The following is a 27,225-nucleotide window of genomic DNA, read 5'->3' as shown; positions in this document are numbered from 1 at the left end:
GCTTTCACAAAATCCGTTATTTTCAGTAATTGTACATTCTACAGAATTAGTCACAACTATTTCCAATCAGCGCAAAAATCGAAGGTTTTCATTCAATACAACAGCAGATTTTCACGTTTGAAAAAACAGGCAGCATTCTGGCCGAAAATTTTGAAACGGAGCCCCTATATCGAAACGTTCGATTTTTGTAAATTGAATCATTACACTAAACTGTCTATAAATCACAAATAACTTCATTTTGTGCCATTCTAGTGAAAGCGACGATATTGTTCACAAGTGGCTCACTTACCGTCCAACGCTCTTGACAAGCTGATGCTTGTAATAACAAAACTTCAATTTCATTCTTTGTCGATAAATTGATGGCCCTGAAAAGGGCCTTTTCTTTGGGCAGTTTTCGAAATTTACTTGGTGCTGGTGTATATGGTAACAGTTTTGGTGCCATCGAAGACGGCGTGCTTGGCCAACTCTTCTGTGACAGCAGCAAATGGACGGCGGTTTGAATTTCGCGGAACATGCTGCAAACGAACCGCTGCATGCTGATGCTGGAAACGAACTGAGCGTAAGCAACAGCATGCTGAGTTTTTATACCTGACTACAGCACAACGTAAGCTCGTCCTTTTTTGTGTTGTCCTCAATGTGTTCGTCGTAGCTCCACCCCTTGGTTGGTCGACCACATATTTTTGATAAAGAACAAAATTGAAATTGTGTTTCCACTACGGAGATTATCGAACACTAAGGGTAAAGAGAGTAATGTAATACGGCACCTTTGTAAAATGTTTGAGAATTGAAACCTTTTTTGAATGCGCCTAGTAAAAATTCACTTCACTCCAGTTTGTTTCTGACCATATTTGCAATTTGCGTACTGAAATAAATCATAATTTAGGGTTTAACCCAAATAGCTCTCCAGGGAGAAACAGTCCATGAAACAGAAAATGCAAACTCATTCTTTGAAATGATTTTGGTGGCTCTGAAAAGGGCCTTTTTTATAATGATACAAGTGAGTTCTACCTTTTCAACTTCCAAATCCATACAAAGTGCGTCCCTGCCGCTTCAGAGTATAGACGACATTCATTGCGGTTTTGCGCTTGGCGTGTTCAGTGTAGGTCACGGCATCTCGGATGACATTTTTCTGCACACCATCAGCATTCGTAGATTAAATTGGAGATGCATTTTACATCACCACGACGAGCCAGACGCCGACTGGCAGATTTGGTGATTCCCTAGATTTTATCACGAAGAACCTGGCGATGACGCTTGGTACGGGAACGCAAACATGATACCGCTCATTGTACCGTCCGGACGAGCATGTTGCTCGTGTGGTAAGCGAGCACCCACTGATACAAAACAAGCTCGCGTGACCTGTATATATAACATTCCCGTATGTAATGAAACGCTTACATGCTCCTTTTTGACGGCTCTGCGTGGGATATGCTGACAAATTGCGCATTTTCCTCGCTGTTTCCGAAGGATTTTCTGAAAATCCTTGTTTTGGTTTATTTATAGTAGTCGCAGTAATTCCGAAATTTAATACGATATACGTGCACAAATTTCCGATCAGATAGTGCAAAAATATTGCAATTTCGTCCAGTAGAACGGAAGATACTCGCATTTCAAACCTGGGAAAATTTCTCAACTGAAATTTTTGAAACGGGACCCCATATTGAAACGTTAGAAGTATTCTACTTCAAAATGGCGTTTTTGCAGTTTTTTAAATTATCTGCCGAAATTGACAATACAGATTAACAATTCATATATTTTTGGACAGCTTCAACGAATACCTTTCGAACAAGCTATAGATTGTTGAAATCGGACTAATATCAAAAGAGATATTTAACATTAAATACGGACGAAAGATTTTTATCATTTCCCATTGCCAGAAATTAGGGTTCGTCGCGGTGCGGATGTGGGCGGTAAATGGATTGTCCGCACCGCAACCGCAAAAAAATATCAAAACCGCACCGCTTACCGCAACTGCACTTTATTTACCGCGCCGCACCGCGCGGTAATGCGGTAATTTTTTTATATTTTTAAAAATTGTGTTGAAAATTGTTCATTTGTATAACCATATATAATAAAATGTTATTCTTATTTACACGAAATTTAACTTTAAGAGACTCCTCAGAATGTAATGTTGTATCGATTTTGTTGGCTATTTTCGGCAAATTTGAGACTAAGAGAAACGAAAGCAATGAAATTGAAAGACGGATAGGTATTCTAGAGCGAATCAGTTATAAACTTAGAACGGAAAACTAGAACTAGGCAGGCTCATATGGGCATGATCGAAAGGAAATGTGAAGAATTTTTTGCCTTCTGCAGAGTAGGAGTTGGGCGTTCCACCCAAGTCTACCGCATGGTCTATGGTAGAACATAACTCATCATCATGTTTTACCGCCGACGCGCAAAGTATATTGTTGCAGTTGAATTTTACGACCTATCAATTATGCGAGAAATCGTTAATCAAATGATCCTAGATTATGCGAAATTTATTACTTTTGAAAACAAAATATGATTTGAGTACAAGAAAAACCTTATATACATACAAATCCACGAATACATCCCAAAAAAAATTATCTTGGTCCAAAAACTAAAAGTTTTTTGTTCACTGTTTGTCACATTGAGTTAATTTTGAAAGGGATAATCAGCGTTTTTAACCAAGCATTTCAATGAAATTCGCGAAATATTGCAATGGTGTTAAAAGTTTCATTGAGTTTGTGTTTGTTCAAATATAAAGGTTGAAGTTCAGGACAATTGAATTTTATACGAAGATGCTAACAAAGTAGGAGGTTCATGCAAGAATAGTTATCAGTCATCCCCGAGAACAATCGAAAAATTAAAAAAGAAGGCATACAAAAAGTTGAAAAAGTTGTTTCTGCGGGAGGAATCACTCACCATCTTGGAAAAGAATATTAATATCATACTAGTTTGGTCAACACTTATCTACAACTTTTCATCTCAACAATATTAATGGTGCCCTATATCAGGTGGAATCTGGAATTATAATTTTCAGCTAAAAGATGAGACTTTCCAAGCTCTCAAATTCCGCTGAATGCACTGTTCAATTAAACACAGGTATTTGGCAAATGAAAAAAGTGCATGAGAATTGACTTACAAACCACTAGGGTTTCTGTGAAACTAACTTAGACTTAGACTTCGTTAAAATATTAAACAACTTTTCCGGATAATTTCAAATCGGTTTTTACAATTAAAATATCTATCATATTCCCACTTTTAGTGTTGTTCGAATGTCTAAAGCACCATCTAGGGATAGAAATATGAACTAGTTCTATTGTAAAATCTATGTTTTCACGAAAAAAAACTTCAAAAAAAAGTTGCTCTAAACCCCCGACAGATTATTTTGATGTTGGTTTCAAATGAAAGGGGAAAGCCCATTCTTTCATAACCTGAAGTTTCAGAGATGCTGAATTTTTTTGCATAAAGTTGTTAAAAAAGACACCGTGTATACATTCAAAAACGTTCTACTGCAGTAATAGGAAAACTTTTATTTTAGCAACCCTTCAGTTAATTGAAAAAATGTAATAAAAATGTATTAAAAATGTAATAAGAAATGAAGTATTTTTTTCTTTAAATTGTCATATTTTCAATGTGTTTGACATATGAAAATGAAATGGGTCATTTTCGCATTTACGTAGTAAAAACTACCATTCATTCTGAAAGGAATTTAAACAAAAAAAAAGTTAAAGTCGAAATACCATTACTTCTATATAGTTGCGCATATATTCCAATACAGTGGAATAAAAACATTGTATTTCATCAATAAGAACGATGCCACATCTGACAAAAAAATTGCTCTATACATTACATCTAATCAGGAGTCCGGTCTCAACCGGTACAGAATTATTGAACATTAGAAAAACTGCAAAAAATGTATGATTTGTAACATACAGCAGAAATGTTATTAAAAATAGGGGGTTTTATGGCCAAATAACCCAAAACTCTAACTTCCGCATTTTTTAAGAAACATATATTTTCTCCCTTTAAAAATATATGAAGTGTAATTTTCTAAAGGCTAGTTCTTGAAAGTTCTAGCTTTTAATGTATTTTCCTATAATATTTTCCCAAAGAGCCAATGGCAAAAACTTCAATTAAAGTGGACCGGAGTCAGACGATGTGGTATTTGGCAAAAATAGTTTCAAAAAAGCTACAAAATAGTCTTAACCCTCCAGCACAGGCGCCGTTGTATTTTGTGAAACACCTTCCGAAACTCTAGCGAAATCTTCTTTCAGCACCAGCGGCTGCTCATTCGGGGAACCATTCGCGCGAGTGCTGGAGGGTTAACTGAAAAATATTAGGACTTAATTTGGTAGAAAACTATCGTAAATTTGAATGGAAGTACGCGAAAAAAAGTTATGTAGCATACCTTTTGAGAATGAGTCCAATAAAATTGACTGCAGAAAAATTCACATTGAATTTACACAGCAATCAAAGAAGATAGAAATACGATGTTGATGAACGAATGATAGAATAATCATCCTAATTTGGACCTTTCCTTATTTTGGATGCTTTCATACATTTGTATCCTTTATTGCCAATTACTCCAAATTCGTTTGGTTTGATGAAGATAATTATATTCTTTGGGTTGTGATTAAGTCCCAGCATAATTATTTTATCTTTAATTTCTTTAAATTAATCAAAATTCACAGTTGAAAAATTGATATCGGATTTTATTCATTTTTCAACGATTTCCAACAGAAATCGGGAGAAGTGATGCATTGGATGCAATTGGATTTAAGAGTAAAAATTTAATGTTTTTAAATGATCTAATAATTTTGTCTCTATTTGGATCTTGCATTTTATGTATTTGAAATGGTTAGTTTGTGAAGTTTTACTTAGAAGTATAACATAACTAGTGTCCAAAATATGACGTAAAAATAATAGCGTCAAAATATTTCGGACGCAGCTAGATTTTCTTAATAGCTAATAGTAATAGCAGTATGTTTATCATTTTAGAATAACCAAAATTATCACATTATCAATTATTTTTTTGCGGTGCGGTTGCGGTAAAACCGCGCGGTAAAAGCTTTTTTCCGCACCGCATCTGCGGGAAAAAGTGTCTTACCGCACCGCATATCTTGCGGTGCGGTGCGGTAAATACCGCGCGGTTGCGGTAATTACCGCAACCGCGACGAACCCTATGTACGAATAGTGGTGCAATCGCTAATTTCGGTTCCTATTGTTGCAAATCACTTTGAATTATTATGGGACTTGCAACTATAGGTACACTATATCAACTATAGGTGCAAGGGAGCTCAAAATTCAAAGAAAATCTTTTTTTTTTAAGTTATTTGAGCAAATTTCAAGGATAACAGTTTTATTGTCGCATAAGTTCAGTGCGTTAAATCGATAAAAAATATTTGTTGATGGTTGGTACCTTAGTTAGGCGTATAACCCACTACTGCTCTATTGGTACACCTCAACTATAGGAGCACTTACCCTAGTTCAATTCAAAAATGTGATGAAGATAATAAATGAAGAATTAAAAAATCAACAATTGAAATATTATCAGTGATTATCACTTCAGTGACCCATTGGCCATAAGGAAATAAAGGTCGTTAGTCTTGCACCCGTTCTTGCACTGATGGGTCGATATCCAAGATTCAGATGTGAAGTCGCTTTTCTGTCGTCAGCAATTTACACCCAGTGCATACAGAGACAAACCAGAACTCGTTTCCTAGCATCCGTTGGTTAGGCTCTAGAATCGTAACAAGGAAACTAAAAAGCATTTCTTGTCATATAACCAACAATAAAAAAGGCATTTTTTATCAGTATGTGATGAATAAAGGTAACGAAAATTAAATTGAATTCATTAGAATACGCTCCATCTACATATTGTCGAAGTTTTATTTCCTGAATGATTTCAATCCATCTCGGAGGTTGCCAGAAATGATACTAAAACAACAATATTTGCTTCTCAAATCTACCAACCCTAGCCTTAGGACTTTTTCCCACTTTGCACGTTCCGCACGAGCAACTTTAATTAAAAACCAAACAGTATTATACGCTAGACTTTTCACGACCACGGCGTACAACCGAAACAGAGGTGCAACTGATGCAAAGTCACGATGAAAATTCATTTTAAACAAAGTGTAGCTGCAATGATGGGTGCAGAAATAGTTTCAATCGCATAAACGGCTTAAGCGACCGCGAAGCGTTTATTGCTCCCGCAGTATTACAGTAACGACCTCCTGCTTGGATCATATTTTCCAGGTAGGATACGAAGAAATAAAATGATAAAATTTCCTTAGAAATTTTTCAACTAGAAAAACCCATTATTTTAATTGAAAAACCAGATTATAATTAAGTGTATGGAACTATCAAAATTTTGTTATGATTATTCCGTCACGTTCGCCATTACCACCCACGTTGACAAGCGCACAAGTGTCACTTGACTGGCGAGATTCGCCTACCTCGATCCCGACTAGGAGATGTACACTAAGGCAAAACGCAGAGTAAAGTAACAAAACTATGTTTTCATAAGATTAATACGAAAAACATACGACTTGTATGATTACCGTAACATTTTATAAGTTATTGCATAATGAGAAATGTATAATATTGTCTTATGATAATTCAAAGATACCTTATGGAACATGAAATCATAGCAAACCGATTTGACCAAATAAATGCCGTTTCATATGATAATCTTATGATTTACATACGTGCTACTTATGGCTAAAAATTATACGATATTCTTATGAAGTTCGCTGTATTTTTTGCTTGAGTGTAGTCGAAAAAGGCCCATTTCTACTTCTACACCATTCAGGAGCACTGAGAGTCCTAACACCGCGCGGTGCATCTGTGCAGGACAAAGCAACTGAAAAACCGAAATCCACGGTGAAAAAAAACAGTATTGCACATTCGCTTCGTAACCCAGAGATACTTCAACGTGTTCAAATTAAGCTGCGTGAAAAATTGCAAAGATTTGCCGGCACATTTTCAGATGCCAAGAAACTTAAGCTTCGTTCGACCGGGAAAGTTCATTGCAGCACGTTTTTCTAACGAGGACTTTTAGCCCGTATGAGACAGACATGTGGTGCGACTACTGACGACGAGCGAAGCAGGAATGGTGTTGATTTTTCCAATTTGGAATACACGTCAGCTTCGGTTAGTTTATCGGATTAAATCGTTATGAAGAAAATAGAGGAAAAACTGTTTTGCTGAAGTTTTAGTTATCTCCACACCATGTGAGTTGAGTCGCAACCGAATTAGGAGAAGCAGAATGATTTCACTTTAGCTATTTGCTCTGTATGACTTTGGACTTATAATTTTATAATCCCGCATTTTTCTATTTTTTTCTGGATGCCTCAATTTTTTACATTGACTATTGTTCACGATCTTTTCATTTCTAAAAGAGTTAAAAGAAGATGATTCATTTATAAAATCTTTTTTTTTCTTGTCAACTCCTCATCATTTGCAATTTGATGTGTATTAGCCCTATATTCTGTTAAACATTTTGAAAGGCTTCCGTTTCTGAAAAGCGCATCAGCTCCGGTGATATAAAGCGAGTTTGCCAACATTTAAAAAAAACTGGAACCTTTCTTGAAAAAAAACTGGATGTTCGAAAAAAACCTATTTTACCCTTGTAATGTTTAAGTCAACGATTCAATGCACGTAATTTTAAGTAAACACGTATGTTCCATACTGAAAATTTGAGTCGGTTTTTTGATATTGCTGTCCAAATTAAAAAAATATTAAAACATTTGAGTTTGATTGTAATTGTAATAGATACAGTCGAATTTTACTGTTTTGAAGGTTTCAATCTACACATCCACAAAATCCTGTATTTAAGACCATTTGCTACACTTGAGGATGCGCTTAAACTTTTCTGAAGATACCACTACAGCAGCTAGCTGAGAATTCAACAAATCTAGAGAAAATTTTCAATAGGACGTAAGTAACAATGAGAGATTCTCTTTGAGGTATTTCTCTTCTGTTTATTACTCGGCCATTTTAACATTTATTACTCTACTCTTTTCATAATATTGTAGTAAAAACCGTCGGCTTCCGATATGTACTGGAAAATTAGTACAAAGTGTTGTAATGACCTCGTAATAAACGAAAAAGAAAGTAAACAAAGAGAGGCTCTCAATGTTACTTACGTCCTATTGAAAATTTTCTCTAGAAATGTTCATCAAAATATTTGACACAATGTGCTGCCACCTTTATGTTTGAGTAAAATTCATTTGAAATCGAATCAAAATGTACATTCAAGAAACGTTTTACTCACAAGTGGAATAAAAAGAGTTCATGTTACGGTGGATTAAAATCTTATTCTGGGGCACTCGGTATCATTCCATCGCTCGCTTGAAAATTCTATGAATCAAGTTACAATTTGTGAGAAAAAAAACTAAAATGAATATTTATCCAAAAAACCTGTTTTAATCCACCTAGCGGAGCAATTGTGCCTTTCTCATTTCTCTAAACTATGGCACGGAGGCTTTTTATGTTCAACATAATCGTGGAAATGTCCATTACATTCTTAGTACACTTTGCACTTATACACAATGGCATGCCAGCCACGAACTTGATGAGCTACGTGTCGACGGTGAAACACTTGAAACAAAAAAATATCATTCTCCATTAGCCTAATCAGCATTAGATCAATGTTATCTGCTTGCTAACTCATTTTGTCATGCGGGGGTGGGTATGTGAAGAGGACGAAAGTCCCATGAACGAACGACTCCCCAGCTTAAATTGGTATGCTTTGTGATATAGTGGTGGTTTAAAGATGATGGGGTTGAAAGGGAGGGGTATGAGGGCTGGATGGGGTGGTGATCTGAGGGGTGATTTAGGGAGATTTTTAAAGGAGGGGAGCGAACAGTAGAGGGGGGGTGTAACCCCTCTCCGTAAACCATCAACTACGCCCCTGTTAAAATCCAGAAACCCAATGCGAGTCGAAAAAAAAATTTGGCCGGGATTAGGTTGACGTTTTTCAGAGCGATTGCATAACCTTTCTATATGAGAAAGGCAAAAATGTGCCAAAATCCAAAAAAGTGAATCGTCGTCAAATTTTTTTTCGAGTTTGCATCAAATCTCAACGTTTTATGCACCTTGAACACATTTAGCATCAAAAATAAAAATTCCTTTTTTACTTTTTCCTATAGTTTATATGAGAAATTTCTGCGTGGCCGCACTCTGAAACCCGTAATTCCGGAACCAGAATTCCGATCGATCCAAAATTCAATAGCAGCCGATGGGAAGGTTGCACCTTTCATTTGTGACTAAGTTTGGGCAAATCGGACCAGCCATCTATGAGAAAAATGAGTGATATTATTTGACACATACGCACATTAGGGTGGGACAAAAAATAGATTCCAGCTCCGAGCAACTTTTTAGGTACCATTTGGGTCCTAGAACAACTGTGCAAATTCTCAGCTCGATCGGTGAAACTATATTTTTGCGCCCACTGTTTAAAGTTTACATGGGATTTTGTATGGGAAAGTTAACTTTTACAAAATAATTCCTCCAGGAGCCGCCCATTTCTTCCTAAAATTAAATCGTTATGTGGTTTGTGTAGAAAATTTTACAAAGAAACAAAGTCTCGAAAACCACGAAACGATCTGATGCTTGAGAAAAAAGTTATTAAGCAGAAACCGATTGATGCTCTGACGATTGATAAAATATTCCTTTTTTCTAGCACCACTGCTGTTGGTTGTCCAATTATACGCAATTTTGTTTTAATCCTCTCTTAACGTATCTAAATCGTTTATCTATACTATTTGGTCACTTCGCAAGGTTTTGAGGGATAAATTGAGGCTTCTTTTTTACATAATAAGAGAAAGTTAAAAATTTTGTATATAATTAGACCGTCAGAAGCAGTGATGCTATGAAAACTGAAATTTTCATCAATCTTCAGGGCATCAATCGGTTTTTGCTTAATAACTTTTTCCACAAGCATCAGATCGTTTTACAGTCTTCTAAACTTTGTTTCCTTGATAAATTTCCTATAAAAATCAGACATCTGTTTATTTTTAGGAGATAACGGGCGACTCTTGGAAGAATTAATTTGCAAAAGACAATTTTCCCATACGAAATCCCATGTAAACTTTAAACCGTGGGCGCAAAAATATAGTTTCACCGATCGAGCTAAAAATTTGCAGAGTTGTTCTGGGAGCTAAATGGGACCCAAAAAGTTACTCGGAGCCAAATTTTATTTTTTTCATATAACCATGTCCCACTCTAACGCACATACATACACACACATACACACACATACAAACTTTTTCCGATCTCGACGAACTGAGTCGAATGGGATATGACACTCGGCCCTCCGGGCCGGGATTAGGTTGACGTTTTTCAGAGTGATTGCATAACCTTTCTATATGAGAAAGGCAAAAACTGGCTCAAATTCTAAAATAACTGGAAGATTTTTCCGTTTGTCTGTTTGACTGGATGTTGTAAAAAAACTGGAAGAATCCAGTTTAAACTGGTAGGTTGGCATCGCTGAGCGACATTCTCTACTACCATCGAGTACCGACGGGCAACACCATACACCACATGACAACAATTTTTTCAATTTTACCTCTTTTCAATTTTACTTTTGAAGACGAAAAAAAAAATCTCTCGTGACCTTGAAACTTCATTGATGACATTGGTGTTGAAACTACATGGGTCCTGCTTAAGTAAAGTTATGGCAAATTGGGTAATCTGTAATCAGAAATTTCATACTTTTTATAATCTTGGTTACGTTGGCTATGTTTAAACTAGAGGGATTTCTTTTATTTTATAATTTATAAAAGTTTCGTTATAATTTTTTTTTTCGTTTGTGAAAATTTTCAATATTTGCGTTATTTTTAGGCCTATTAGAGGTCATAAAAATGGAAACAATTGATATTTTTCAAATCCCTCTCGACCAAACATAGCGGTATGTTTTCTGAACAATTGGAGAAAAAATTATTGAAATCGAACCAGTACTCCTATGAAAAGTCTTACTTGACCGCTTACAATACACTACTTTCGGGAAAACGCATTTAAAGATAAAGTACAGTATATAACTCGATTGCCTTCCTGATCTCCGGGTGCCAGAACGAGAAAGGTGAGAAGTAATTCGTAGTTGTTTTGGTTAGTTCTTTCTTGCGTTCCTTTGATCTTGCAGCTGTTACAGAGCATTTCAACTAGTAACCCTGACACTGCCGCATATCGTAAAATGCATGGATTTTGTGAGAGTTGCACTGATAATTTTTCCGATGGTCGTGATGCTGTAAAATGTGGCGGTTTTTGCTCTTCGTCATTTTGCGCAAAATGCTGCGGACTAAACGACGAATCATTTGCCGCTATTGTTAACAAGTCTAACTTATTTTGGATGTGTAACACCTGCAAAAATATCATGGACAAAGCACGTTTTCGTAACGCATTAGTGTCCGTTGAGTCCGCAAACCAAATAATGATCGAGGAGCTTAAAAATTCAATTCGCAACGACATACTGGAGGAATTAAAGGTGCAAATTCGGACCAACTTCAAAACGTTGATCGACGCTGTACCAAAAACGCCGGTTGCTGAACCGCGACAATTTCCTTTAATTCTGCTAGAAGAAAGTGAGGCAACGACGATACAGGCTCCAACCCTTCTAAGCTGCTACGTGGTACTGATGCCGACATCATCCATCGCGGTGAATCGTGAAGATAAAAAGTTTTGGTTGTACCTGTTAGGAATTTCGCCCAATGTTCCTGATGAAAGCGTCTCCAAGCCAGCTGCGGATAAACTCGGAAATTCGGACATCACTGTCGTCAAGTTGGTATCTCGTGGCAGAGATCCTAGATCGCTGAATTTTGTCTCCTACAAAGTTGGCATGCCCTTGGATCTAAAAGAAAAGGCCATGACGGCATCTACATGGCCAGTTGGGATTGATTATCGTGAGTTTGAAGAGAAGTCGGATTCCAGAAAGGTTTTTTGGAAACCGAATGCGTCCGAGTCAGCAACAATGACTGCTTCCACTGCTCTTCGCCCTCCTCCCAACTAGGTACATCGCCTGTTTCACATCCTGTATTACCTGTTCCCGAAGTTGCCGCACATTCCGAACAGTTTCTTTCCGTTTACTACCAGAACGTGCGAGGAATGAGAACGAAAACACAAGAATTCCATGTAGCTCTTTCTTCTAGTGACTACGATGTCATTGTCCTAACGGAAACCTGACTGCGCGAAGACATATTAAACGCTGAACTCTCGTCGAACTACGTAATATACCGCTGCGACCGCAACTCAACAACCAGTCATCTGCGTCGAGGCGGTGGCGTCCCAATAGCGGTAAAGAACAACCTCGTAGGATCGCAGCTAAGCTTGTCTGGAATTGAACGCTTGGAGCAAATCACCGTGAGTATCGCCCTCCTGAATCAATTTGTATATATTAGCTGTGTTGGTCTCAGGCCAAGTAGTAATCCGGACTTGTATCACGCGCACGCTAATGCCGTTCAAACAATTCTAGACAATGCTGGCAGCACCGACACTGTTCTCGTCTTTGGAGACTACAAACTTCCACGCCTTCAGTGGTCGCTCGATAACGATCTAAAATGTTACCTACCTATTAATGTCTCTTCGGAACAAGAAATAGCTGTAACGGAGTCTATGGTTGCAGGCGGTCTGTACCAGATCTGCTCATTGACGAATGTGAACGGGAAGATCCTCGATCTTGCATTCGTAAACAACACGGATATCGTAGAGCTGCTCAAACCTCCGACTGCTATTCTCAAAGTCGATCCTCACCACAAACCGTTTGTCCTGCGGCTAGATGTACGTACACACTAGAGATTTTTTATTGAGTAGGCTGCACAGTGAAATAAATTTTTTTGACAGTTTTCGGATCCGGACCAATTCCCGGGTCCGGACCAGTTCCCGGATCCGTACCAGTTCCCGGTTCCGGACCAGTTTCCGGATCTGGACCAGTATCTGGATCTGGGCCAGTTTTCGGATTCGAACCAGTTCCCGGATCCAGACCAGTACCCAGGATCCGGACCAGTCCCTGGATCTAGCCCCTCCCCTTTTCCCCTTGCCAGGCCCTGAACTGAACCGGGCCCAGAATTGGTGCTTAGATCCAAACAAGTGTCTGGATCCGGACCCTCGGTTCGTGAATCCAAACTGTAGGCCTTGCTTCCCGTACATGACGAGAAAGACAGTTCATTTTGTGTAGAGGCTACCTTGCGGTTGACGTCGTGATAAAAAAGAGATTTGAATTTAACACCGACTGAAATACCCCACCACTATTTCGAGTCGGTTTTTCCTGACTGTGCTTTGAAGCTAGTCGAGTGTGAGCCAATCTTCAAATACATAAATACGTCCTGAGGAGAAATTCAGAACCTCGTCTTTATCCACATTGTGTTCGCTTCGTTTGATGTGCAATACAACGACAAGCGAAGTGCTACATATTTCCAGACAATCCGACGATTATAATATATAATAATATTTATTATCATAATATATAATCGTATATATTTATTGTATAAGAATTGATGGAACATGAGTGCGACGAAGAGAAGATTTGAATGTGTTGGTATTTCCGTTTGGGGATTTTTTTGTTGGGACCGTTCAACTTCTACAAATCCGTTAATGGCTTGAGCAGAACATCAATTCCAGATCGTGGAAATTCAAGGATTTTTATGAAGGAATGAAAATACATGAATTTCTACGATCTTAGGGAATTGATCGCAAAAATGAAGTATAAAAGAAATTATATACCCCATGATAGACCATCGTCCTAACACTAATGATGTGACTTCAAGAACGCGTCGGAGAATCTTGATCGACACAAGTTTGACCACACCAACCAGTAACGCGAGTGAGGTCGTGTAAGCTGTCGAATGCGAATTGCCAGTTGCCATAGATTAATTCAGTGGCGTAGCCAGAAATTTGGTTTGGAGGGGGTTTTGATGAAAATCGCAAATTTTTTGAAAAAATGCTAAAATTTAATATGAGTTTGATAAATTATTGAAAACTCAAAAACATAAGTAGTCTAACAGATGTCATTCCAGTCTACAAACAAGAAGGATCAACATGGAACAGTTTTTAAACCTCTATAGATTATTTTCTTGTATAATATGTCAATGAAGTCAAAAATTGCGATCTTTTAAAGTGGGATAAATGATCTAAAAAATTTTCAACGTTCAAGATCACCTAATATAATAATCCTTGACTTTGAAGGTTTGACAACTTCGGGAAGTTATCAACATAAAACAGCGCCTGCTTTGATATAGAAATTTTAGTGATTAACTCTCATAGAGGTAATTATGGTGAATTAATTTTTTAAAAATATTAAGAGACATGGTGCCTTCAGCAAAGTTTTTGGTAATGTTATTTCAAACAATTTTGTTGAAAATATGAAGGCTACATGAATTCAACATATAGGGATTTAAATGTACTGGGCCTGCTATATTTCTTCTTAGTGAAGAAAAATTTAGGTGAAAACTATTTTTTTCTGCGCTACGGATAAAATTGTTTGAAACAATCATTGCGATTTGAGAACACAAAACCTATAACTAAATTATGGATGGATGGAACTGAAACTTGCGTTTCGACTTCATCTCATCAGAATCCGACACTAACTTGGTGGGCGGACTAAGCTAGCGCCGAATTGATGCTAGCTCCTGAAAATGGAATCACTCTTTGTGTTTTTGAGTCCTTTTAATATCTGGGAATTATTTGTTTTAAATCCAGTTCCCTTTTTTTGTAAGCTTCAAAGGCACCTTGAACGCAATGTGAATTTATTATTTAATTACCGCAGAAGAGATTTATCATTACAGTAATTTCAGAATAGCTTGTTGTAAAGGTTTTCTACTACTATATTTCGATACTCTGAATATGTGGGATATTTATGTCTTTGACAAAGTTGTTTGAAATAGCACTTTCGAAAACTTTGCTGGAGACATTAAGTCTCGACCCAAATTTGGTTGAAGAGTAATTCTTGTCTATAATTACTTCTAGGAGGATTAACCGTCAAAATTATTCAGCAGATGAACAGTTTTACGTTTTAAAATTCTTCAATGTTACTTAACATCGAAATTTGGCAGTTTCGAATGAATGTGATCGTGACCGTTAAAAATTTATCGAGCATTAATTTTACTTTTCTTCATTAGTCAACCTCACAACTTGCAGTACTACTACGTAGCACACAAAATTTTAGTACGCCATTCATTGCATCCTGCTAAGAGGCTATTCATATAGTTGATAATACAACAAAAATCCAATGCTCATAAAACCGATCCTGACCTGCTAGAGACAAAATTACATCAGCTTTCAACTAGTTTCTGAAATGTTATTCTTGTTGTTAACCATATTGAATTGTTGTCTAAACTCTACACAATCTAAAAAAATACATTTTCAGCAAATGTTGAAATGTATGTAAGTTTTCGGTAAACAAGCTTATGTTTCATATGCAATCAACCTATTCAAATTTGGATTCCCATTCGAAAAATTATCTCTAATCCATATTTTGAAGCATCTTTCCAAAAATGAGCTCATAATAATTCAGACAGTTATTTTATTTTACATTGAAGTAATTTGACAACTATGGGATTTAAGCTAAGAGATAAGTTACAAGATCCCCTTCCCACAATTTTCCAAAAGTTCTCATGACGCTTTAAACACAGTTCTCAATGTAGTGATCAGAGAATATTTTTCCAAAAATATTTTGTGGAATATTAAATTAAATTCGTCAGCATCAATTTTTTTTTTCAATCCAATTAATTTTGGTTAGGGGGGGGGGGGGTTAACCCCCAAAACCCCCCTGGCTACGCCACTGGATTAATTAAATACATGTAATAAATTATACAAAACTGCTCTTACAGGAATGGTTTTCGATAAAAAATAAAATGTTTTGTTAAGTAAGACGGACAAGAATGTTTGAAACTAACACCATTAAGCTTATTGTTTCTCCATGAGTTAGCCGTCGATCTATCCTACTTTCCAGTTCAGATATCGACGATTAATAAGTTTTTCAGCACATTATGAGTTCAATGTTCAATAATAGTATATATAAATGTGAGTTCTACTCGCCAGTACTTCATTTTGCAATAGGTAGACATAACTGGACGAGTATGGTGCTACTTCAGGTTCGAGTAATTCGATAATTTTTAGATGATCCTGCGCGGGTGCCTAAAATTAAAATTCTAGGGAACTGTGGTTGATTCTCCCTATTAGTAATCCGAGTTCGAATCGGGTTTCTTAAATTTTAAATTTTCGGGTTCGGGTCGGGTTCGTGTTATCTAATTTTAAACTTCTCGGGTTCGGGTCGGGTTCGGGTTTTACAAAATTTTCATTCTCGGGTTCGGGTTGGGCTCGGATTTTTCAATTTTAAAATGTTCGGGCTCGGGTCGGGCTCGGGTTTTTAAAATATTATAATTTCTGGCTCGTATCGAGTTTGGGTTTTTCAATTTTCAAGCTATCGGGTTCGGGTCGGGTTCGGGTTCGAAAAAATTGAAACCCGAACATCTCTAGTACACACCAAAAAAATATGAATTTTATCGTTGGCGTAATTGCAGGCATGACAGAATTTAACAAACCGTAATTCACGAAATGACGAAATAAAACCGCGCTCCGTTTGATTTTACATGAAACCTATACATTACATGCCCAGTGACATACAATTACACTTACTGCCATTCAGAACAAACGCTATATGTGGAGAAAAATTACGTAATTTACGAAATTCAACGACATGTAAAATTAAAATCAAACTTAAAAGTCAGTCATTTTTGATGCTCGTATCTCAAAATCTTTCGAACTATCGTTTCTGCACTTGACGCCGTAGTACTTCAAGAAGATATCTGTACTATTCAAGAATGGTGCACGCTTAACGGAATGGAAGTCAACGTTAATAAATGCAAAGTAATTAGTTTTGGACGCTTGCTTACTCCAGGACGTTATGAATACAGTCTAAAAGGAAGAACAATTGAAAGCGTCGACTCGATCCGTGACTTAAGAGTGCTCTTCGATAGGAAGTTGAGCTTTTCCGACCATATCACCGCAACAACTGCTAAGGCTTTCGGAATGTTGGGCTTCTTAAAGCAGAACATGGCGGATTTCGATGATTTCTACGCACTAAAAGGCTTTTACTGTGCCCTGATCAGAAGTGTTCTGAAGTATTCTGTGCAAGTGTGGGCACCATACCATGCCGTTCAAATTGACCGACTAGAACGTATACAAATATGTTTTGTGCGATTCGCCCTCAGGAAACTTCCATGGAATGATCCAGTTGTGTTACCTCCTTGTGCCGATAAATGTAGGCTACTCGTCTGCAGACTCTGGCGACTCGCCGTATCTTCCTGCAAAGAGTTTTTGTTTTCGACTTGCTGTCAGGTAATATCGACAGTCCCGATCTTCTCTCGGGCGTTAATTTGTATGCGCCTTCTCGTGTTCTTCGTAACCCCACTCTGTTGTGGATCCCTAGACACCGTACTTCATATGGACAAAATAACCCACTGGAAAGATGTTGCCGCAGATTTAACGAAGCTTCTTCAGTGTAGGATTTTAACGTTTCCAAGCATAGATATTAGTTATTAAAAAGAAATATATAGTTTTAAAATGTGTCTGTACGGTGTATACCGAAGATAAGAAATAAATAAGAAATAAGTAATACCTTACTAGTTAATCTGCTATACCGGGGTCGTAGAGCTCACCTTCCCCAACACGAAAATGTTCTTGGTTGTCTACATTTTGCTACCTCTATTAAATTCGGGCCTGTTTTGCCGCGACACCCACTTTGTGTTCAGAACGAGTTGTACATGCTGGACTTTCGTTGGCTTATTACGAAATGGCTTCATTAAGCAAACGAATTGTTCGCTGCTATATACGAAAGTCTTTATTATATTTACGAGCACCATTCGTCAAACCGCCAACGTCAAATAAGTTTCATTTCGTTTCATTCTTGAAAAATGATTCGTGCACTGAACACCAAATAAGTAAAAGTTACGAAAACTTTCGTTCATCAAGCGGCCATTTCTTCACACCACAATCTTTCTATTCCTCAACAGTGGTGAGCAGGTTGAAATAGAATCGAATTTGCCAGATCGATCCCTTTAATTAAAAAAAAATAACTGCTGTCAAATATCGATCCTAAAAGATCGAATGCGACCAACGAAATCGTTTGTAATATACATAAACGTTTATTATAATAAACGAAACATTTCGATTCATTCACGAAAAATAATGTCGTTATCAACGATTACATTCGTGCAATGTAAACTAAATAAGTAAAATTTACGAAAACTTTCGTTCATCAAGCGGCCATTTCTTCGTACCACAAGAAAATCGATTTGGCCACATCGATTTTTTTAAATTAAAAAAAATCGATGTTGTCAAACAAAAGATCGACTGAAGGCAATAAGAGGCTAATAAATACGAAAACTTTTTAAGATAAGCGAAATAAATTCATGCGACCAACGAAATCGTTCATCATATACATAAATATTTACGGAAATAAACGAATCATTTCGTTTCGTTCATGAAAAATAATTTCGTTATGAACGATAATGTTCCTGCAATGTACACTAAATATGTAAAATTTACGAAAACTTGTTCATCAAGCGTTCATCATCACACCACAATCTTTCTAGTCCCCTATAGAGGTGAACAGGTTGAAATAAAATCGATTTTTCCAGATCGATCCTTTTAGTTAGTTAAAAAATCGTTGTTGTTAAACATCGATCTTAACTTATCGATTGAAAAAATAAAATGCTAATGAATACGAAAATTTTCCTAAGATGAACGAAATAAATTCGTGTGAGCAATGAAATCGTTCGTAATATACATAAACGTTTATTAAAATAAACGAAACATTTCGTTTCATTCGTGAAGAATAATGTTGTTATTAATGATAACATTCGTGCAATGTAAACTAAATAAGTGAAATTTACTAAAACTTTCGTTCATCAAGCGGTCATTTCTTCGTACGACAATAAAATCGACTTGGCCATATCGATTTTTTTTAAATTAAAAAAATCGATGTTGTCAAACATCGATCCCAAAAGATCGACTGAAAACAACAACATGCTAATAAATACGCAAACTTTTCTTAAATAAACGAAATAAGCTCGTGCGACCAACGAAATCGTTCGTAATAAACACAACCGCTTTTTAAAATACACAAAACATTTCGTTTCATTCAAGAAAAATAATGTCGTTACCAACGATAACATTCGTGCAGTGTACATTAAATGTGTAAAATTTACGAAAGCTTTCGTTCAGCAAGCGGCTATTCTTGTTCATGAAATGAACGAAACCTATTATTTACAATGCACGAAAATCCTTCGTTGCAGAAAACAACGAATGAATTCGTACATTGCATGATCGATTTAATAATATTTACGAATTTATATTATCAGTGTTGTCACTTGTCTATTCTCCTTTTCCTAATTTTTGACATTAAAAATGTCTTACTCCACTATCTGGGGCTAGGTGTCATTCTAAAATCTAAACTATCTCCCATGTAACGAAACTATGTAAGGTTTGCACGCTTATAACTCCGATATTACTAGATGGATTTTAATCATTCATACACCAACCGATTCAGAAACACCTAACTTAAATATTGGTAATAATTTAATATCTCCCCAATAAAAGTAGACTTTTGGAAATTGGTAAAATTAAAAAGTTCACAAAAAACGGGAAAAATACCATTCGTGAGGCAGATTTCTCAGACACAGCCGTCAAAAGAGGGCAGCTTAGTTGCCCAATGAAACACGAAAAGTCATAAATAGAAGCAACGCATGTCCGTTTAAATCAGTTGTTGCTCTTATCCCACACGAGCAACGTCGTCTCCGGGCGATGCAATAAGCGCTATCGATTTTCGGTAACGTTGGCATTTGCACACACTCGCACCTAAGTGACTAAACCATATACGGTTAGTTTATAAATAGAGGTGACGCGTACCCGTTTGAATCATCATCCAAAGCTGTTATTCAGTAAACACATTGAAAAAGTGAGAAACAAATGCAATCTCCTAATAAAAAAATTATACCCTCTTATGAACAGACGATCCAAAATGAATCGGAAAAACAAACTTGCTATATATAAGCAAATAATTGCACCGGTCATGCACTATGGCATGCCCATCTGGGCCACCTGCGCTAAAACCCACAAGCTGAAATTACAGGCTGTCCAAAACAAATGCTTGAAGATGATCCTTGATTTGCCATGGGACACAAGGACAACTGAAGTGCATAGATCTGCTGATGAAAAAACCATCGAAGAAAAAATAGTCGACTCTTGTGCAAAGTTCAGAAATAGCTGCATCAACTCAGAGCACCTTCTGATACAAAATCTTATAGGTTAATTTAGGTTAAGGATTAGGTTAAGGTTATCAGTAAACAACTACTGTTACAAAGGAACAACTTGGCTATGCGAAAAACTGAATATTATTGCTACACAAAACAAAGATGAAAATTTTTATAAAAATTGCGTCACTTAAAATGTAAATTATAACAGAAATGTAAAATACAAAAGAAACAATAAAATATTTAATGTAAAAAAAATTTAAAAAAAAACCCGTTTGAATCAGTTTTTGTTCTTATGTCGAACGGGTAAGATCATGGCTGCAGCGTCTGGGCACTACAATAAGCGGTAGACGCTATGCATTTTCGGCAGCGGTGGCCGTGTGCGGATTTGTCGGGTACTAGCATGGTTTTTTTTTTTTTTTAATTTCGATTATAGAGGTTTTAACCTTAAGGTCATTCGCCTCTTCGGGTTAGAAAAGTCTCTTATGAAAAATTTCTAACCCTATGTGCGGGGTCGGGACTCGAACCCAGGTGCGCTGCGTACAAGGCAATCGATTTACTAACTACGCTACGCCCACCCCTACCAGCATGGTGTCACAGAATGATTTGCAAAGTGAGTGGGCGGGGAGGTTTGGATTTAATTCAATACGGTGTGTGCTGCTTAAGAGTGTTGCGTTTGAAAAAAATATATTTATTTTTATGCATGCGTGTGCGTTGTAACTTGTTAATCCATGTTTACGGCGCTTTGTAGCTGCGTAGGGTAAAGAGCCAATTGGTTTTCATGTTTCATATTTCGGTTATATGTTTTTTATCAGTAAGGCATCTGACAACGTGCTTCTGTAGTTATTGCACTGTTCAGCAGCGTAGTATTTTATATAGGAGAGCACACTCAGGTTTTTACGCGGATTTTGAAATTTACGCGGTTTTCATTAACGCGTTTTTTTAAATTTACGCGGTTTTCATTTACACGGCCTGTATCCCGTGCGTGAAAAATCTGAATGTAATTGCATCGGAAACAATCACATTCCCAGCAGAACTTTTTGTTTTCTAATTTCAAACACTTTTGTTTCGTACTGCACACAACGGAAAATTTTAAAACAGAACTTACCGTCCCAGCAGCAGTTGAAGCGGGTGTTCTTTTTCGATTCAAATTCAAGCCATGTCTTAAACGTTACTGGACTTAAAATTGCTTTCCCAGTTTAACCAGTCAGAATATCTGTCCTATCCTATGTATTAAAAACACAGTTCTAATTGCGTTTTAAGGTATACAACAAATACGGTTGGGTATACTAATTTAAATTTTAAAATAAATCTGTTTTAAATTATGAAACAAACCGCTGTACTGAAGATATAATTATGTCAGTCCTATTACCACATAAAACACCTATATAACATAAAACGCTGCAGAATTGGTTTAATAATACAATGTTTACACTACAGAGTTATAACACGTTTTAATAATTAGCAACAAGAAAAATGTCACCAAGATAGCATAAAAACCCGTTTTAACTGGTAGTGCGAACGTTGCATAACAATGTAATTTATCAAATAATTTCATTTTTCCACCACTAATCGATCAAGAAATACTTACACTTAAGATTGTTTACTTAAGTTCATTAGTACATTATTGAAAATTTAAATGGAAAATGAAATTTCATATTTTATGGAGAATCTGTATATTTCCGTTGGCGGGCGTGGGTTTTTCTCATCACAGCTCTCAATATGGAACTTTTCTTTTGAATATATTTTCTGGACAGACCAGCCTATTTTTACTAGATGGATCAGCCAAATAATGCCAATCACCTAGTGAGATACTTGATTAATTAATAGATTACCGTTAAAAGACCTTCAATAAATTATGTTTTAATGGGGAGGGTATATAGCAAATTGTAACATATGAAAACAGGCGAGTGAACAAGAACGTGTGTCGATATGTGTGATATATAAAAAAGCTATATTTTTAATGTCACCGTGGTCGTGTCCTGTACACAACCCTTTAATTTTTCTTTCTCAATTCTGCTCCATTCACCGCGTCTCAATATTGCACTTTTTATTTATTCGGTACTCGATTCCTCACTTCTCAATTATATGATTTGCAATTTATTTCTTCATTAAACTCCATCATAGTGTCCCAGGATTATTCACTAAACCACTGGAAATCGATTAGTTTGCACGAGCGAAATAAAATTACTTACACTTGAACTAACATCAGCAAGGAACGCTCAAGTTATATGAAACGGAAACCCGTTTCCTGTTAGTATCATGCGCTTCTGTGAATACGTTGTTGCGTCACGACTATTTGAAGAGGAAGATATGAAGCAATGGCCGCTCAACGAAATGTGACGAAACCCTATTTTTATACAGTAGAGTACTTGACAATCTGTAACTGTATTAGTGTGTTCAACGGTTTGTTTTCCTCCACCTTTCATAGATGGAGGAAAACAAATCGAAAATAACTTTTCGGTCGGATTATTTTCATGATGGAATATGACCAACCGGAATGGTACGTCCCCAGAATAAGTTTTACAGCGACATAAAGCATTTCAACACCATTATAAATATTTTACGAGAGCTAATTCAAATGTTTAATTTGGCTGACAGTTTTATATATGACAGCTGGAGGAAAACAAACCCCCAATTAGTGTGTGTGAAATGATTTGTATAGAACTCCATATGGAAATTAAAAACATTGGAAAATCGTTCGCTTTCGCTTATAAATAAATTGAAGTTTACTTTATTCAGGATTGAAACATCTTATTTAACAACAGAGTTGATTTAGAGCATTCTGTCGTTCTGGTTGTCAAAGTGTCAAGTCAAGTAGTGAGTGCTAGTGAACTAGACTCAAACAAAATTTTAGAGTTAACAACCCATTCTTTGAGGTGTTGCATTGATTTCGCTTCGCCATTTTACTGTGTCATTTTGAGGAGATGTACTGCAAAATACCTGATAAGGAAACCCAAAATAGGGAGTTGTAGGTGTACGCTGCTCTCCTGGCTTCAGTCTCCAAGTACCGCAAGTGCAAAGAAAATGAGCGAAATGATTTTCAAAAAAAATCCCCAAATCTTTCGTCATCTCAAACAATTTTGCACGACTTCAATAGATATAGAGATAAATGTTTTTCTGAGTGACTAATTGAGCTTTTCACCAGGGGCGGCGAAACACTTTACGCCCGAGTGGGTAGAAAGCATAGGGTGAGGGGTCCATTAGTAAGGATTTTTTCCCTTTTCGCTATGCACACGCTTACATTACATTCACATTAAATCACGTTCGCTTATGCAAATGGAATTGTGGTACATCGATGTTTTCAAATGTGTGTAGTACGAGATACATGCGTTGCGCATCTAAATTTTTTTGAAATGGTTCAAAATTTTGAGTGGGTAATTACCCACTTGGTTATTTTCGAGTGGGTAGTACTACCCATACTACCCACGCTTTCCGCCGGCCCTGCTTTTTACTATCAAAATCTATTGCTACTTTTACTTGAAGCATTTCACAAGAAAAATTCCAATGTTGCATATTACTACATGGACTCCTCATGCAACTATGTACTGCTTTGATGGTGAAGAGCACTATAATCCGCGTCAATTGCCATAAACCAGAAGGATACTAGACAGAGAAAAAATACGAGTTAAAAGGGTATATTTGAGCATTGTTACTTTTGCTTTTTGGAATGTCAAGCACACGCCGTTTCCCCTCAACCTTCACCAAGGGGGAACGATTCAAGCGAGCTGTAAGTAACTGCAGCGTACTGAATTAGCATTCACACACCGGCATTTGCAAGGATTCCTTTACCATTTTTTTTTGTCCCACACTTTTGCGGATCTATTACGCCACTACACTACTTCATCGGGGACTAACGGAGCATACGATGGGAAACACAGATTGTATAACATTGCTTGCCCTTGGCGCACTGAGGTGTCCAGAGTATGTATCTACCATACTTACGTATGTATACATAGTAGTTGTTTTGTCCTTGTACTTGGTCCGCATACGCAAATCGGGGTCAGGATTAGTCTCCGATGTTTGCTGGTATCTTGCAATTTTGGCACGTTTGCCGATGCGAGGTTGGAAAAAAGTTTTCCGTTGTCCAGAAATCGCTGTTGGTTCGCTTCGCATAACTGCACGATGCAAGGAGAATAGAGAACGTTTTGAAGATTATATCTTTACTTCATTTCATCTGGGATATAAACCCTTCAGCCTTGATCTCTGGTTTATTTCAGCGGAAATAAATCTGTCATTTCATCTTATTTACTGCGAATTGCGACCGCCAACAAACCTCGTGTGCCCAATTCGAGAGTAGGTTATCATCCATCACTCCTAATAGAAATGTCCTTGTTCCAAGTCAGAAAAAATCATAGATGAGGCTTTCTACATGTCATCCGTTTCCATCGAAAGAATGATGGCAAAAAAAATGGAAAACTTGTTTCGGTTTTCTGTTTTCGTTTTTTCGTCAACATCAGCTTTTACGATAGTAAGCTGTATTTACATTTACTGCGATATTCTTACGCACACCAAACAAGCGGAAAATCCTAGCATGCGACGATGAAGCGCACGACCATTAGGGCATCAGTACAAACAAGTAAGTATACAGGCTCCATCATTTATGCTCAGTCAGTTTGCCGTTAGCGTTTTCCTCGTTACTATAGTCATTCAAGTCCGATACAGTCACGGTACAGTTGTTTTAGTACTTTACTTTTGTTTTGCCTCACCGTTGTATGAGGAAGTGGCGCAAGTAATATTACGTGGAATTTTAATGCTGAGGTATTTGAGCACCGTTTGTTGGATAGGTTTTTGAATATAGTAACTGTTCGTAATTGTTAAACAGCCGATGAAAAAATAACCACTGCGGCACTTATTATTTTTTCTAGAAGGTTTGGTTTCATATTCTTGTTCGGATAAAACTGAATCCCTTTTTGTGCCACATAATTTTCAGCGACACCATATGTGAAAATATATTTAACTAATTCCTAACCGTCTCACTCTTTGTAGCAGTTACTTACCCTATTTTTCCACCTCTCCTCGCCATTAAACTAGGCTCAATTTGTTTCTGAACATTACCGCCAATATGGTTAGATTAAGATACGGTAGTTAGATCTCCACGAAATTATCCCATAAGTTTTGCTCGCCTTTTGCTTATTCGTGTCAGTTTCGTTTTCTTGTTTCTTCTATCACCGCATCAGCTTTAATTAAATTTCGAACTAGAGTAATGAGCCTATTTATAAATTATTTCCATTATCACCCTTACCATTTGATGCCATTGATTTTGGTTTTGGTATCAAGAAAAAGCGACGTGCTGTGCTCGAGAATTATATAAAACGATTTGAACTGTGTCGGCACGGCTCATATGCACGGTATAAACCAGAAATTCAGCATCTCGCTACCTATTGTACCATTCCCTCTTGGGCATACAAATGGCGTAATCCTTTCAGCGCGCATCGACAAACGTTACCTCTTCTGCGGCTCACGTTAAATGAGGAAGTTTGAAATACGGCAACTTTACGATGCAGATGGACGAACCGCATTTTGTACAACAAACGAAAATATTTTCTCATCCTTTTTGGAGTAACTTCCACTTAGTAACAGGGTTGACACAACCACTGATTTTCTGTAATATTTTCGAGAATTTCGGGTTTGTAGATTAACAATACTTTATAGAATATTTGAGCGCTATGATAAATCAAGTCAATAGAAAGATTTTTCTAATTCAATTTCCAATAAGGACGGGTTGATGGTCTTGTGTTTCGGGTTGAGAATCATTTGAAGCAATTTGAACCTTAGCGCGAAGTCGGGTTTGAATGTTTCGTGGTCCGCTTGTCAGTAACTTGAACCTTACGCACGGTATAAATCACCAATTCGGCACCTCATTTCTGATGCGCTATCATCGCTAGAGCCTAGGAACGGCTCCAATCTCTTCCGCAGCTCAAATAAGTGATGGAAGAAAATGTCGGCATTTCGTTATCATTTGTACAATCAACGCTGTGAACTTCTACCGGCAGCAACAGGAAATGACGCCAACAGAGTAGACATGGCAAGGAAGGATTTCTGTCAACAATCCTATTCCTTTTAGATCAAGCGATGAGATTTTTATGACGCTAATGAGTATGATGATAGAGTTTGTGTTAGGAAAAGTCTTGCGGAAGTTTGCGAAAATTGTATTCGTTTTTCTTTTTAACAGATCTACGGATATTTCAATTGTGTACTATTATAACACAAATGAATTTTACAATAATTTTTCATTGGCAGTTGTCTGAATTAATCGGTTGTCAAATTATGAAAATCCTGCAACATTTAACCAAACTAGAGAAAATTTTGTTTTCTTATTTTTCACCACGTTTTCACAATAATACGGGTTTTTGAGTAATGTACTATGAACTATAGAACTGTAGAACTATAGAACTATAGAACTATAGAACTATAGAACTATAGAACTATAGAACTATAGAACTATAGAACTATAGAACTATAGAACTATAGAACTATAGAACTATAGAACTATAGAACTATAGAACTATAGAACTATAGAACTATAGAACTATAGAACTATAGAACTATAGAACTATAGAACAATAGAACTATAGAACTATAGAACAATAGAACAATAGAACTATAGAACTATAGAACTATAGAACTATAGAACTATAGAACTATAGAACTATAGAACTATAGAACTATAGAACTATAGAACTATAGAACTATAGAACTATAGAACTATAGAACTATAGAACTATAGAACTATAGAACTATAGAACTATAGAACTATAGAACTATAGAACTATAGAACTATAGAACTATAGAACTATAGAACTATAGAACTATAGAACTATAGAACTATAGAACTATAGAACTATAGAACTATAGAACTATAGAACTATAGAACTATAGAACTATAGAACTATAGAACTATAGAACTATAGAACTATAGAACTATAGAACTATAGAACTATAGAACTAAAGAACTATAGAACTATAGAACTATAGAACTATAGAACTATAGAACTATAGAACTATA

Source organism: Topomyia yanbarensis, chromosome 3, assembly GCF_030247195.1.
Source record: "Topomyia yanbarensis strain Yona2022 chromosome 3, ASM3024719v1, whole genome shotgun sequence".
Classification (NCBI taxonomy): domain Eukaryota; kingdom Metazoa; phylum Arthropoda; class Insecta; order Diptera; family Culicidae; genus Topomyia; species Topomyia yanbarensis.
The sequence above is the reverse complement of the archived record's forward strand: the minus strand, read 5'-3'. Positions refer to the sequence as shown.